Raw genomic sequence first — 16957 nt, 5'->3', positions numbered from 1 at the left:
CCTTTAATGCCCATAGTGAGTCTGTCCACCATGACTAATGCATCATGAATTAACTGTAATACAAATGTTACTGTGAAATATAAAATTCATACTCACAGTCCCTTCTAGCCATTGAAGAACTCCAGCTGTGAGTTCTGGACACATCTGGGATATGCTTTTGTTTGCTCCCTCTTCTGTCCTCAGGAGCTGACATAAGGATTCGTCTAAAAATTATATAGCTATGTAAAAATAGTTATATTTCTGTTAAATGTGTTGGAAGCCCAACTTGTAGGTACTTGGCATAAAGGACGCTATTGGTGTGGTCAACTCTAGCATGGGATTTATGTGCCTGATCTTAGGAGTGACATTGAAGGACCAAAATCCATAGGTCTTGTCTTCAACATTCAGTGCCTTTTCTTAGGTGAATCATGACCATAGGTAGCATGTGTTTTTTTCCCAGTGCTTTGGCATCAAGGTGGGACCACTTGCCTTTTTTGGCTAAACTGCCCTTCGTGTCTTGGTTAGGTTTTTCTGTCAACTCAACACAAACTAGAGGCATCTGAGAAAAAAGGATCTAAGTTGGGAGATTCCCTCCAGATTGGCCTGTGGGCATGTCTGTGTGACATTTTCTTGATTTACTGTTGGTATAGGAAGGACCAGGCCACTGTGGAAGGTACCATCCCTCGGCAGGTGACCTCAGGCTGTATACAAAAGCAAGTCGAGCAAACATGGAGAGCAAGTCAGTAAGCAGAACACCCCCTCTGCCTCCCACCCTCAACAACTTGCCTCGGATTTAGTCCCTGCCTACAGGCTCCTCCCTTGAGTTCCTGCCTTGGCTTCCCTGGACGATGGACTTTAACCCATAAGCCAAATAAAATATGCTTCTTCCTCCCCGAGTTGGTTTTGTTAGTGTTTTATCACAGCAATGATATGTTAACAGGGAGGGTGGAGAAGTTAGGGACCTGGACAAAGCTTGCAAGAAGTTCTTTTTATCAAGAACGTGTTAGTTTATGCTTTCGAAGTCATCTATGGAAAGTAAAGCAGTTGTTCCTGAACAGTCAATTATATTTTTAGCGTGCTAACCTTTTAAAGTGAAACCAAGACTTCTCTTTTTGTTTGGAGAGCCATCTGATTCCAAACTCTCCTGCTCTGATTTCTTGAAGATGGAACCAAGACTTAAAGGCATTTATTTACATCCAGCCTTCACGGAAAACCTTTCTAGATGTTTAAAGGCAGTCTTCTTAGTTGAAGATAGTGCCATTTCCCATGGTCCATTTGACGGGCTTGTTTGTTTTCCTTTGTTTGGTGTTATGATTTTGCGTCATGGAGCTTTCCAAAGTCTCTCAGGATACATTCAGCAAGGATTAAACTTTCGTTTTTGCCACACTCGCTCTAAGATTTAATGGAGTTGCATGCTTACAGCAATTGGAAAAATTGGCAGTAAGATTTGGGAATCAGGCAGAAGGGTTGAGGAACAAACATTTACTTTGTTTAAGTAGGCCAAGGCTCTGAGCTATGCCTGACAGCCATGTGGTCACCGTGGTTTAGGTGTCAGCTGGCCTTTGAGGTAGCACATGTGAAGTATGCGCTTCTCCTGTGCTCTGGCTTTAACAGGCAGCCTCCTTCCTTTGGATTTTCATTGTGTGTGGGAGAGAGACACCTGGATGTAAGTACATACGCTTCAGGGTGATAGTAAAGACATGGGAGGAAAGGAGGAATTGAACTGGAGCTGCTGATCAGAACAGCAGAGGGTAGAAGGATTTAGTAATGGAAATGTTTGCTATTTCTAGTTGTCCAGGGCTCCAGGTATTAAATACTGAAGAAATAACACAACATTCTTGAGAATTGCATATTTTAAACGTTTTCATCAAGACCATTCAGATATACCAGATGCTAATCATAGGTCACCCAGGGATATTTGTTTGTTTGTTTTTTGTTTTTTTGATACAGGGTTTCTCTGTGTTGCCCCTGGCTGTCATGAAACAACCTCAGTCTGTAGACCAGACTGGCCTGAAACTGAGAGATCTACCTGCCTCTGCTCTGCCTTCCGAGTGCTGGGATTAAAGACTTGAGCCATCAATGCTTGACTCAGGGGCATTATTTTCTTTTTAAATTTATTTATTGTATGTATAGGAGTGCTCTACCTGTATATATACCTGCATGCCAGAAGAGGACATCAGAGCACATTATAGATGGTTTTGAGCCACCATGCTGTTGCCGGGAATTGAACTCAAAAATCTCTGGAAGAGCAGACAATGCTCTTAACTGCTGAGCCATCTCTCCAGCCCCACAAAGAACTTATTTTCAATAAGCAATAGGACTCATTGAAAAGACCATGAATAATGAATGTCCTCTGAGAATATTTATGTGACTCTATGCTATGTACTATTTGGAGACAGTGCCTGCCACTCAACATTGAGGTAGCTCTAAATGTTAAACTCTGTCCAAATGATTTTTCTCCACACGAACCTCCCCACTCATATGCACAGCAACAGAGCATATTACTGTGAATGACAAGCAGCAGTAACCAGGATGGATGATACACAACCTGTCTCAGTCCTGTCTCATGTGTCCCGGGATGTATGCGTACATGTGCGTGCATGTGTGTGTGCATATGTGTGTGTTTAAAGAACAACCACTAAATGACAGTAGAAAATGAAACAAACCATGTAGGACCTCACAAAACTTTATAATAAATGTAGCAGTGAACCCAACAATACTCAAGCAACTGGCAATGACCAGACAATGCTTGCATTTTTCCATTCCTCACACCATTTCCTTGCAGAGCTGTTATTCTGTCTCAGGGCATTCAGTGACCTTAGAAGTAAATGCCAATTCGTTGTTTGCCCATCAAAGCAGATAACAAAATAATATATATATATAACTATATAATATATATTCTTATATATATAACATATACATTTGTGCGTATATATGTATATATATACATATATATGTATATATATATACATATGTATATATACACATATAAATAATATATATATAACTATATAATATATATTCTTATATATATAACATATATATTTGTGTGTATATATGTATATATATACACATATATGTATATATATACATATATATATATGTATATATATATGTGTATATATATGTATATATACATACACACACACACACACACATATATATATATATGTATATATATATATGTATATATATATATATTCTTAGTTGAGGAGCTTGGGATGTTGAATGACTTTGCCTTAAAAAATGGAATTGTGGCTTATGTTAAATATGAAAAAGGTTTAAAGAAAATACCCAATCCAGGAGATTTGCACTAATGCCAATCTAGATAAAGCATCCCAGAATCCCACAGGTCCTGGGTTCTTCTGCAACCTCTCACCACCATTGCTCATTCTGACACAATCTAAAGGGATTCGGCTAGCAATGGCTCTCCCCGCTCTGCAGTGGCTTTGTCCTGGCAGGTAAGGCTCTTGGTGATGGATGTTGCAGACATGCACTGGCAGCGTGAACATCAAAAACCTATGGTGTCTCAGAGGAGAAAAAAAATAGCAAGGAAAGGGATAAAATGTGATGAGCAAGCTTATTTTCTCCTTGTTCCTAGTCACTCCACTCTTAAAATAAGGGCGGGGTGAGTATATGTTGAGAAACGTTATTAGGAAGAATAACCATTAATTGTAGGTGATATCGCTGATGGTGAATTGGGATGGATGTTTAGGAATGAATGTTGCTTTAATGAGCTCCCATAAACTGGGCATGAGGGTGGGGAGTCATGAAATAATTGACAGTTATTACAGCATGAAAACATTCTCTTTAGCTGGAATCACTGAGTTTGATTCTTCAGACTTGAGCAGGCAGTGACAGGACTAATGTGTTGACTTAACATGATTGACTGACTGAGTGGATTAAAGAAGATTTTAAACTACACTGGTATGTTCAAGGGTCATGCATAAATGTTTGCAATGTTCATTTATTTTTTTTTCTTGACTTATTTTGTTCTTCCTACAGGGTGAAGGCTTTTATTTAGGTTATGAAATTATAGGATTAGCTATTGATCATTCACGTGTAACAAAATAAAACCAGTGAAGGATGGTGGGTGAGGCAGAAGTGATGAGATGTGAGGGCTGCGCTCTGAGATGTTGCATTAAGTTTTAGACTCAGATGACTGCAGGGAACCTAAGATGACACTGTTGTTGGCTGAGTTTAAAAGATGCACTTGCATAATGATGTGCCCAGATCATGCAAACCCCAAAGAAATCTCCAGGGACCACAACTCCGATGCAAGCACAAGAAAGAGTCTTTATTCAAGCTTGAGCTCAGGCCACCAACATTCCTGATGCAACAGGATAGGACAGTGGCCCAGAGGTCTAGAGGATGGGGGTTTATAAAGGGGAAAAAACTGCAAGTGGGGGTTTCCAAGCCTTGGGTGTTACATAAGAGAGTAAAAAGGATTGTTGGCTTTTATGCTAGTTGGTTTACAGCACCTGGTCAAACGAAAGGAGGGATACATCAAAAAACAGCTTCTTGACCTGGGAAGGTCTTAAGTTTTCTTAGCACACTCTGTTATCAGCTAGCTGCAGCTGCTGTGTCTATTTTGCAACTGCCTCCTCAAGTGTGGGGACCATGCCTCTCTAAGGCTGAGTTAACTTAGAATGAAGTCTTGAAAACAAAATGGAGTTTATGCCGCTACTTCAAGTCTTACAACACCTGTCCTCAGTGTGACTTGTGCTCTCAACTCAAGCTGGGAATTGCTGACTTTGCCAGCATCTGCGCTGCTGTCCGGATCCAAAGCCACCATAAGCAGAGTTACAAAGAAACATTTTGTTATAGATTCTCTCCCTTTACACCTACCAGCTTGAAGTTATAGCTTCCATTGAAACAGTGCAACCTTAATGTTGAATGAGGACTTGTATGTTGCTGCTGCCATTTTTCAACACTGGTTTTGATATTTATTCACCTGTTAGGTGTACATAGTTCATTCAAGGAGGTTCTGTCTACTGTGACTCATAATAAGAAATTTGTCCAATGTGAACACCATTTAAGGTTGTAACATAGGTGTCTATATTATATTTATTAAGCCCTTACCTCTTTTGCCCATTCCTTTCTTTCCTCCTCCCTCTCTGTCTGTCTGTCTGTCTCTCTCTCCCTCCCTTTCTCCCCCTCTCTCTGTCTCTCTCTCTCTCTCCTTCCCTCCCTCTCCGTCCCTCTGTCTCTCTGTCTCTCTCTCTCCCTCTGTATGTGTGTGTGTGTGTCTCTGTCTCTCTCTCACACACACAAGCACCCTACCTCTAATCCAGACAAAGGGATGGTAGCACCAAGGTGTATTGAAGCATCCTAGTAGAGACAGTGGCTCTTGCCCATGCTGCTTTTATGTACAGAGCCCAGACATTTTGCTAATTCTTCTTGAGCAAGAATACCAAGATACCAACAGCCAGTTGCAGACCAGCTTTCATCAGTCATTTCACGTGGCCAACAGCAATGGCCACACACAGCACCATCTTCGTCTGGAACTCGACCACGTATGTCACCTCACTGACTTTGGCCACCATGTTTTCATGGTGTGTCAGAAGGGAAGGGAGTTTAACTGCCTTGTTTAGATCTAGGCCTCTGTTCTGCCTGATAAGAGATCCAGAGGTTAAAAGACATCACACTTCTTGGTATCTTTTTGGTAAAAAATATTAAGGTTCTTCAGTGTTTGGATGTCCATGTGGAGGATGACCACAGCCTTGGACTCATCACAGTGCCAGTGCCGCTGGTCCCCAAACACATGCAGAGAATGTGGTGTGAGGAGTGAAATTAAGCCTGATTATGCTCCAGAAGTGTTTGTCTTTCTGTGGGTTGTACTTTTTTGGGATAACCTGCAACTCCACCATTTCCAGAAATGTGTGTCCCGTGTACTGGTCCCCATGAAGGACTTCCAGCCCTGCCTAGTACAAGGTGTCACTGAGAGACTTTGCTGCTCATGGCTACTCACATCTGGAAAACCAGAAAAGAGCCTTCCACCTTTTCATTTGATGTTCTGGAGAGAATTCGGACAACTAATTCACTCCAACTAAGTTGGAATGAATTATCCAGATGTACAGCAATCAGTTATAGACAAGGAAGATAGAGAATAGGATTTTGTGACCCAAACTTCCAACATTTCCGTGTCAACAGTCTCTATCAAAGCATGGATCACAACAGGTAGGGAACCCATAAGTCAAACATCTACTCTAAGTGACATTGACTATAGGCACAAATATCTTAGAAGGTTTTTTTTCTTTTTTCTTTTGTTTTTTGTTCATTTGTTTGTTTGTTTGTTTGTTTGTTTTTCAAGACAGGGTTTCTCTGTATAGCCCTGGCTGTCCTGGAACTTACTCTGTAGACCAGGCTGGCCTTGAATTTAGAAATCTGCCTACCTCTGCCTCCCAAGTGCTGGGATTAAAGAAGTTTTCAAACCCCAGTTTTGAGCTTCTCATATTTCAGGGGACCCTGGCAAGAGTAACAAGCCTAAGAATCTAACAAATGAAAGTGTGATTACTCAGAATTGCATAGGGAGTCTCTGGAAGATGTGAGGCTCAGCCCACATTATTCAGAATAGCATGATACTTATTCAGTGCAATAGATTTGGAACCCTATTGGTGTTAAAAACCGCTCTTCATCCTAGTTAATATGATGCTCATATACTGCCCATTGCTCAGGAGGTATTACAGTGGCTTGTTTGAACGTTTGCGCTAGAGCTTGTACTTGACTAGCAATCCGTAATTTCCTATGACTCCCCTTTTCCTTTTTTATTTCCTTTTTTAGTGGGAAGGAGAAACATTCCCTTCTTTCATCTTCAGAGATGTGTGTGTGTGTGTGTGTGTGTGTGTGTGTGTCCTTTATAGTTCTTCAAAGTGACTGAAGAGTGACTCTGTCCTGACAGCAGTAAGGCAATTTGTGAGCCTTCAAAAAGATGTGGTTCAAGTAAAATTTATCATGCTGTGTTAACACAGTAGCACACGACACCTAACATTTCCTAACCAGGCCTTCCTGTCCAGAACTCTGGCTGTTCCAGAATGGCATCTCCAAATGTCTATCTTTAAAATGATGAAAAGATATTGGTAGCACTAAAAAATATCTTTAATTCTTTTTTTTTTAATAAGAGGTAGTAGGATTGGGCTGGAGAGATGGCTCAGCAGGTAAGAGCACTGACTGCTCTTCCAAAGGTCCCGAGTTCAAATCCCAGCAACCACATGGTGGCTCACAACCACCCATAATGAGATTTGACACCCCCTTCTGGTGCGTCTGTAAAAAAAAAAAAAAAAAAAAAAAAAAAAAAAAAAAAGAGGTAGTAGGATTATGGAAGCCATTGCCTGGGTCCCACACTAACCATTGTACTATTCTTTTTGGATCTCTGTCAATATCCTAGTGTGGAAACTTCCCAGTTAACAGTTGAGAGCTCTGACTTGGCACAAATCACTATTGTAATCATTTTACACTTGTAGACTACCTCATAAAATTACTGCAACAAATAACAGTGTTTTAATGAGGCATGGTGGTGCCAAACCCGTCATCCTAGCACTGGGTAACCTGAGGCAGGAGGATATCACGGTCAGGGCCACTCTGGGATATATACTCAACTCCAGAGAACCAAATAATTCTATTAAAAATGGGGAACATAGATAAACAGAAAATTCTCAACTGAGGAAACTCGAATGGCCAAGAATTACCTAAAGAAATGTTCAACATTCTTAATCATCAGGGAAATGCAAATCAAAATTACTCTGACCTCACACCAGTTAGAATAGCTAAGATCAAAAATTCAGGTGACAGCAGATGCTGTTGAGGATGTGAAAAAAGAGGAATATGCCTCCATTGCTGGTGGGATTCCAAGCTGGTGCAACCACTCTGGAAATCAGTCTGGCTGTTACTCAGAAAAATGGACTTACTGAAGGCCCAGGTATACCACTCCTGGGCATATACCCAGAAGATGCTCCAACATGTCATAAGGACACATGCTCCACTATGTTCATAGCATCCATATTTATAATATCCAGAAGATGGAAACAACTAAGATGTCCCTCAACCAAGGAATGGATACAGAAAATGTGGTACATTTACACAATGGAATACTACTCAGCTATTAAAAACAATGACTTCATGAAATTCGCAGGCAAATGGATGGAACTTGTAAATATTATCCTGAATGAGGTAACCCAGTCACAAAAGAACACACATGGTATGCACTCAGTGGTAAGTGGATATTAGCACAAAAGCTCAGAATACCCAAGATATAATTTACAGATCATATGAAGCTCAAGAAGAAGGAAGACCAAAGTGTGGATGCTTCAGTGTTTCTTAGAAGGGGGAACAAAATACTCACAGGAGGAAATATGGAGACAAAGTGTGGAGCAGAAACTGAAGAAAATGCCATACTGAGACTGCCCCACCTGGGGATCCATCCCATATATGCTTGTCAAACCAAAATCAGGATGCTATTGTGGATGCCGGCAAGTGTGGGGCCCTCTCCGTTGCTATCTGGAGCTCTCTGTTGCTGGGTCCTATGATTGCATGGTGCACTCGTTAGTTAAAAGGAGGCAATGCATAAGTGACATATTTTATTATAGGAAAGAGAAAATAGGCTGGTCACGTAGAGAGAAAGAAAGGAGAGGGAGGAGAGGAGAAGAGAAAGAGAGGCAGAAAGGAAAGAGAGGCAGAAAGGAAAGAAAGCAAGAGAGCAAGAAGGCAAGAGAGAACAAAGAGCAAGAGAGCGAAGAAGGAGGCAAGAGAAGAGAACAAAGAGCAGGAGAGAGAGAAGAAGGCAAGAGAGGAAAGAGGGCAAGAGAAGAACAAAGAGCAAGAGAGAGGGGAGCGGGCGAACCGCCCCTTATATTGTGTGAGGCATGGCTACCTGTGGGGCTAGGCATGCCTGCTGTGGTCAGATGACTGGGGATAGAGTCCAGCTAGAATGTTGGGATCTTGGGGCATTGTCTACCTGACAGAGCACACATCTCCTGCGGGGGCAGCTGTGGGAGGTTGTGGCTGAAATAGAGGCCAAAGACTCAGGAGTTCTGGTCAAACAGTTTCCATCCCTTGCAGGCAAAGATATTGCCAACTGGGTCACTGGGTTCAGACCTATTACTCCAGTGGGCCTAGGTTGCCTGAACAGACCATTGCCCTACAGGGAAGTGCATACTGACAGGAGCCTCATATGGCTATCTCTTGAAAGGCTCTGGGAGAGCCTGACAAATACAGAGGCAGATGCTTGCAGCCAACCTTTGGACCCAGTGCGGGGTCCCTAATGGAGGAGTTGGAGAAGGAACTGAAGGAGCTGAGGGGGTTTGCAGCCACAGGGAGGGAGCAACAGTGGAAACTGGCCAGACCCCCAGAGCTCCCAGGGACTGGACCACCAATTGAATAGTACACATGGAGGGATCCATGGCTCCAGTCTCATATGTAGCAGAGGATGGCTTGGCTAGACATCAGTGGGAGGAACGGCCCTCGGGCCTGAAGAGGTTTGATGCCCCAGTGCAGGGAAAAGCCAGGGCTAGAGGGAGGGAGTGGGTGGATGGGTGGGGGAGCACCCTCATAGAGTCAGGGGGAGGGGAGATGGGATAGAGGGTTTCCAGAGGGGAAATCTGTAAAGGGGATAACATTTGAAATGTAAATAAAGAAAACATCCAATAAAAGGGAAAAAAAGATATAATAAAACAAGAGAAGGAAAAAATGTGCCCCAAAAGCCCCCCTGTCTCTCCCTCCCTCTCTCCATCCTTCCCTTCCTCTCTCCTTCCATCTCTTCCATCCCTTGGTCCCTCCCTCCCTCTCTCTGGGTGTAGTGTGAGTTACATGTATACATGTAACTCTATTCCTGCATTCCAGTACATGCATTTTGTTTCATGATGCAAAATATGTTCCTTTAGAAAAAAAAAGGAGGTTCCAGGAGATACTGAGATGCCAGGAACTCGGGTACTGCTCAGAGAGGAACGTCTCTGGAGGCAGCCACCCTGTATTGTTAGAAGTTAGTATCACCATCACAAAGAAAGTTGTGATTTGTGCTTCAAACGTCTAAGCTGTTTTAACTCTCCTCTGATGTTGGTTCCTAGATCCTGCTCCCCACAGGAAGAGCTTCAGACGAGATTCTTTATCCTCCAAACCTAACAGGATAGAATTCTTCCACGGATACATTGTTGTCTCATTCCTACACAGAAAAATCTTTAAGGGTTTTTCGAGAATGAACTTGAGCCATTCTCTCTTTAAACCATCAATTAGCCTAACTTGGCACTGAAGAAAGGAGACTGTGAGAAGGGAGTCTTTTTTTTTTTTAACCAACGCGTGGTTCAAACAAACTCAATACTTTAGGGGAAATAGGACAGAATTCTGAAAATATTCTTAAGCTTTTGGGGGCTCACTGATATACTCTGCCTTCAGAGAAACTTGCTGTCCCCGCTGAGGCCCCCTCAAGCCAGCCTCCCTCGGATTGTAAGACAGACTGTCATTCAGCTAGCGCTCTCTATGGAAGCTTTCTTTCCCCCATTTATATGGAACAGAGAAACAAGACAACCTACTTGGGGAAGAACATAGAACACTTGGCTGAAGCTGGTATTAGCAGAGCGCAGGAGTCTGCAGGTGTCCAGACAAACTATTGATCTGTGTTCACCATAAATATTCCACTAGATTCAGGGGGGTAAAGTTATTGCTTTTTGAGTGTAGTCTCCTAGTGGGAGCACACCATGAGGGGTTGGCTTTTTGAAGAAAAATATTAGATGATTCCCATGGTGGGGCAGAGACGTCTCCCTTAGGAAGCCATTACTTTCAGGTTGAGCCATCAACAAACCATTCCCTAGCTGTAGTCTAATTAAACTGCACACATTTTAGGGGGTGTGAAATAGAGATGCTGACAGGCCAGTGGTTATGCTGCTGACACAGACGTTTTGAGTGTACTTGATATAAATGGTGCTGACATAGGCTTTCTCCTTGAGAGCAGCTGCTGGGGGTGCCTTTTGGCCAAATCCCCGAGGGTTAGCTAGGAGCACTGTCTAGGCCGAAGAGGAAAGTATCTGCTACCGAGCCTTGTCTGAAGGCTTTACCTACTGATTTCTCAGTGGTGAGTTCTTCTGTTGGGGCAGGGCTTCCTGTAAAGCCCACTATTGGATGAAGATATTCATTATCTTAATACCGCACAGGCTTAATCCGCAGAACTCCAAGGGTCATTAGTATTCACTAAGGTTGGGGTGGAAAATGAAAGCATGATTATTATTGTGTAAAATATGTTCTTTAATGAAGGTTCACATTACTGTCACTTGAGCTCTATCTTGTTAAGCCACATATTAGCCATCATTGCTGACAATTTTGCAGATGAAGATGATAGAAAGAAAGTTTAAGATCTTTGTCGAAATTCACACTCAGTATAATACCCACTTAGCCGAAGGATTTAAGACAGCCTGTTCCTGTGAGCAGATTATGAGCCTCCTTCATTGATCCACTATGTGAGCAGAGCCTGCATTTGACACCAATGTTTCTAGCACATTTGCAATGGGGCTTTTAGAAAGTGGCACTTTCATCCATAGTATCTTTCTTTAGTATGCCTTTGACAATTTGTGACATAGTCAACAACTGTTAGAGGCATCCAGGCACGTTCTCCAAGAAAATAATGACAAGATGAGATCTTGTATAGAAGATATTTATGGAGAGAACTCCCTGAAGGAGGCAGAAACAGGAAGAGAAAGTGAGCTTCCAGATCCAGATGTGTTAGGGGTTCCACCCTGGCTGAGACGATGACGCTCTAGAATCTCTGTATGTCCCCTCCTGGCCTGGGAGAAGCTCAGGGGCATCATGGACTTGAAGGAGCTGGACCCAATCCCATCCCCGTGTAGGGTCTCTTCAAAAAAAAAAAAAAAAAAAAAAAAAGATCTGGGTATTGTTCTCTATAGCCAACAACAGTGGTTTTTTTTTCTATGTACAAAAATGGAAGTTCCTTTCCTCCAGCGTGTCTGCAGTGCAATCTTGGGGCCATTATGAATCTCCCAGCTGATGTTTTGGGGACAAGTCACGGGATGATAAATGTATGGTTTTGCCACTTATCTTTTTCAGAACAAAATTGTAGCTCAGATTGGAAGATGTCCTGGGTGTCCTGGGACTCAGAAGGCCCAAGAACCCATACAGCTCTGAGGTGGAAGGTGTCCCAATGGAAGGGCATCCTGAGACACAGGGGGCCCAGGAACCATACAATTCAGAAAGGAAGCCTCCATAGGAAAGGCATTGCAGCTCTCAGAAAGGGAGCAGAGGTGCTCAGAAGTCTCAACCCTGCTCCTTCTCTTCTTCTCTTCATTGCTTCTTGTCTTCTTCCAATGAGAGAGTCATACCAGGCTCTCTGGTATGACTATACCCAAATCTCATAGATTTATTGGAGGGTTCAGGGTGTGGCAGGATGAATTCAGGAATAACTGCCTCTGTTCTCTGGGGGGAGTAGACAGCAGAGAAGGAATTGGACAAAGATCCAGATTCATATAGAGTTTCTTAGGGGCCAAAGCATTTCCAAGGTGAGGAGCAGTGGGATTCAAGTCCTGAGCTTGGGGAATCTCAGGGATTGGTGAGATTTCCTATTCAAGGACTGGGTGATTTTTGTTCAGACTTTTCACTTAAAATTAGCACAATCTCTGGAGGGTCCTACTGAGGGGCTGACAGTTACAGAAGCTGGAAACACCGTTATGACAGTTAGGGAGGCCAGGAGGAGGGGCCTGAGTGATTGAGCTCCTGCGGAGGGGGGGAGGGCTGGCAGAATGAGGGGGGGCTGGCCACCTTTCTGCCTTAAGGGTTTACAAAGTATATAAAATTTACAAAGGGAGTCCAGGGCAGAGAAAACTTCCTTGCCACTGGCGTGGTGTGAACAGCCAACACACTTCTCTCTTTCAGAACAAGGTTGTAGGCATGGCATTTGTTTTGTAAAGGGGCAGATTAGATGGACATTATTTACAAAGCTTAAGTAAATCCCGAGACAATACACAAAATCAGATGCTCAATACAAAAAAAGAAAACAAGCAAACAAAACAGACCAAGAGGACTACCTGCCCATTCTCTCCAGCTCATGTCCTGGAAGGAGAATAGGTACATGGAGAACATGGACAACTCTCTTTTTGAAGCAGGAGAGCAGAAGATGGACCACAATCCCCAGAAGTCAGGGAGATGCGTAACAAATGTATGACACCCGGAAGTAGAAGAATGAGTTCTGAGAAAGTGAAAGTTGGCAAGAACAGGATGTTCTAAAGAGAGTCTTCTGGGTAGGAAAATGTAAAATTCCTAAAGGATGGGAGTGCTTAGAAAAACTACCCACTCGTGTAACAAATAATTGTGGGTCCATTAGTATGCCCTATAGTATTGTGGGTGCTTGGGGCATGGCAGGAAACAAAGCAAAGTTTCCTCCTGCAGCTTGAGTTTTAGCAGGGAGATACTAACATGCATATAAAGCAATATGAAAAAAGCCACATAAGAGACCTATCCAAGTAGGTTTCACATGGACTACTTTTGCTTTTGGCAATAGTCGCCTTTGATTGCTGGGAGCCAAACCTGTCTCTAGTTCCTTTAGAATCTCTAAGGCTTTTCCTGAGTTTCCTATTGTTTCCCCCAAGGACTCACTTCCTATGCAGAAGTTCATCATCTGTGATTTCTACGAAGTCACTGACAGGCTGAAATGACACTGGATATTTTATGTAGTTAATATATTTGATCTCCAATAAAGCCCACATTTAATTGGATGTTACTTTACCTTTCCAAAACTGCTTTGGAGGAGATACTTAAAAATGACATAATCCGAGCGAGATATACTTAAGATGACAAAATCAACTATTACCAAATCAAAACACACAAGTCTTCGGTGGTAAACTTAATGGAATGAATCCGCCAAGATGGATATGTCACCAGGTTAAAAAAAAGCCATGAGACTTCATGGGCGTGATCTAAAAATCCACAGATCTCTTTGCTCATAAGTAGTGAATGACGTCATAAAATGTATTTATTGGTAAAGATAGAGACACGTCAACCCTCCATTTACTGCACTGATCAACAGCCCATTATCTTCACTGACAGGAGAAAGCCATAGGGAAAAATGACTTCAAGTGTAAAGAGTCGGAGGCAGAGCCCGATCCCAGCCCTGAGCAGTAGGCATATCCAGGTTTTATTAGGTTTAGTGATAGCCTTTGTATTTTCAGAAGGGATCTTTTAAGATCTTCCTTTTAAGGTCTTTCTAGGAACAACAAAACAAAACACTAAACAGTTGATTCAAACTTAAAAGGAGAGTAAAGATGAACTCTCAAACTATTTCCCTGGCTCAATCTCAAGACTATATACATAGACCCTGTGTGTGTGCGCACGTGCATTACCAGCAATAGCACAATAGCCAGTGATCTGCCCCTAAGCTGTGTCTTCAACCCCGTAGATTACACTGTTAACTTTCTTTTTAAAGGTTTATCTGTTTTATTTATGTGAGTTCACTGTCGCTGACTTTAGATACACTAGAAGAGGGTGTCAGATCCCCACTACAGATGGTTGTGAGCCACCACGTGCTTGCTGGGCATTGAACTCAGGACCTCTGGAAGAGCAGTCAGTGCTCTTAACCACTGAGCCATCTCTCCAGCCCCACTGTTAACTTCTTAAAGGAGCAAAAACTAGTAGATCTGATCAGTGGAAGTTTTAAATAAAGCTAGACTATACCGATGCTTCTCAGGGGGGAGAGTGTAGAGGTAACAAGTCACAGAACTTACAGGCACACTTCCCATGTCTGTTACAACTGACACTTAGGGAGAACCACCATCGGTGTCTTCACCTGCTCTGTGGCTCTTCTACATCCTGCCCCATTGGCTGGGGAAGCAGCATTTATGGAGGTCACCATGACGAGGGCTCTATGGTCCTTCTCTGGTTTGGACTCAACCTCATACAACTTTGGTCCTTTCTGGGCTCCTGTTACAGCCCACATCCTTGGAGCTTGTCATCCACTTTCTTAGCCTATCTTTTCACTTCCTTCTCCACAGCCCTTTATATCTTTTACATCAGGTAGTACCCTAAGCCTAGTTGTTGCTACACTTCTCAGTTTCTCTTCAAGATCCTCCAGTATGTACTTTCTACTCCCATGCCCTTAAAGTCTATAGTGTTTTTGAGAACTTCAGCTCTGAATAAACAACTATCTGCTAACCTTCTGCTAATGGGGATCATCTGCCTACCATGCTTAAAAGCCTAAAGCAGAGTTCATGCTCTCTTCTGTTCTTCTGTTCTTTCCATGTTTATAGTAGCCTCTCTATTCTGTCTTTTTAACTAGAAAATATGGCTACAGTCATCATCCAGTTCTTATTGATGTGTTAGAACAGCGGGTAGCGTCAGAACATACCGCATTCTAGGCCCGAACAGTTCCACGTGTAAGAGGTTTAATTGAGAGGGAGAGAGGGGGCAGTAGCTCGGAAAGAGAGGAAGGGGAGAGAGAGCAAGATGGAGGAATGTTACACACACACACACACACACACACACACACACACATATATGCATGGGTTCTGATGTTGTGGCCGCAGGTAAAGGTGGGAGGTGAGCCCAATGGATTCTGGGAATATGGCGGCTGTTGCTCTGGCAACAGGTCTCTGAGACCTGCCCATGCATCGCCACAGGCTTTGGATACCCTGATGCTAACACTTACTATCTCTCCATTCTACATTTAGCCACTCCTATAATTGACCCTATTGTAGATTAATGGCTTTAAATTTTCACCCATAGCTCCACCTTGTGAATTTAGGAAGACTGGACTAGCACGATAGCCTGTCGGCCAGAATCTCGCTGTTGCGTTCTTTAAGAGATGTTGATCTATTTCTTTGTGTGCTATGGTGACCATTAGACAGATGGTCCAACGTGAGTAGCGGTTATCTGGGCTGGCAGGAGGTTTGCAGAATGCGTTAACCAGCGTGCAAATGGACAAGGTGGTTTAGAGGCCAAGGGTCAGGGTTAGGTAGGGTTTCCCAGGTAGGGCGATGTCAAAAGGCTTTTTGGTTCAGGGAACATTCCATGACCCAGACTCTAAGATTTGTGCAGTACTCAGCTGTCCAGTTGACCATTGGACGTAAAGCAGGTAGTAGACAGACAAGAGTTTAGAATGTGGCCAGACAGTGAAGTGTTCAACAAAACGAGGTGGCTGAGTTCTACAGAGTTGGAATGGCAAGTTCAGCTTCTAAGCTGGGCAACTACGAATGTCTGCGTAGACTCAAGAAACTAATATTGGAGTGCATTATCTACAGTTTCTTTGTTCTTGCTTTATTTCTGGCCCTAATATTGGAGTCCTTTAGCCAAAGTCCTCATAAGAAAAAAAAAACAAAAACAAAAACAAAAAAATCCACGGTTCTATCTCATCTACATCATTTAATTAACTATCTTTTACCTGTTTTTGGAGTTAAATAAGATTGGCAATACATTTCAATGTAAGATGTATACAAACATGTTAGAAAATAATCTATGAATACGAACATTTCTTTTTCCTTTTTAGCAAAGTCTCCATACATCTCCGTGTCCAGACCTTTTGCTTGTTTGCTGTTTTAGTTTGGCTCCTAGCAGTGATAAGGTACCTCCAGATGGGACCTGCCTTTGGTAATATCACGAGTGATTAATCATTTTTGTCCCCTAAGGAATATAATGGAAATAGATGGAACAGTCACCACTGGCCTCAGATGAGTGTGTGTAGAGGTGTGTGTGTGTGGGGGGGGAAGCAAGCAAAGCTCTTGGTCTGTCAGCTCAGTAAGAGTTCCTGTGTCTCCTCAATGGGTCTGCAGCTCCTTAGTCCACTGAAGTACTTCACATGAGTGTAAGCGCAAGGTTTCTAGTACCTACTGTCTCAAGTGGAAAATGGATGGATTGTTTCCAGAATTGTAGAACAAGCTTTCATTGGTTTTGAAAGTGTTCTTTCATGTTTTACAACTATTACTCACTTTGACTCAAGAATATCACACAGACTCTCTGTAATCTGCCCCCCAGATATGCAGCAATTGTAGATTTT

The 16957-nt window shown here is 42.7% G+C and overlaps 1 pseudogene; it reads right to left on the bottom strand.

Annotated features, from left to right (window-relative positions):
* Positions 1–5264: 5264 nt before the first annotated feature.
* LOC116089391 lies at positions 5265–14905 on the bottom strand (annotated as a pseudogene).
* Between the last annotated feature and the right edge of the window lie 2052 nt (positions 14906–16957).

Source organism: Mastomys coucha, unplaced genomic scaffold (genome assembly GCF_008632895.1).
Source record: "Mastomys coucha isolate ucsf_1 unplaced genomic scaffold, UCSF_Mcou_1 pScaffold14, whole genome shotgun sequence".
NCBI lineage: Eukaryota > Metazoa > Chordata > Mammalia > Rodentia > Muridae > Mastomys > Mastomys coucha.
This window is presented reverse-complemented; position numbering and strand designations above follow the sequence as displayed.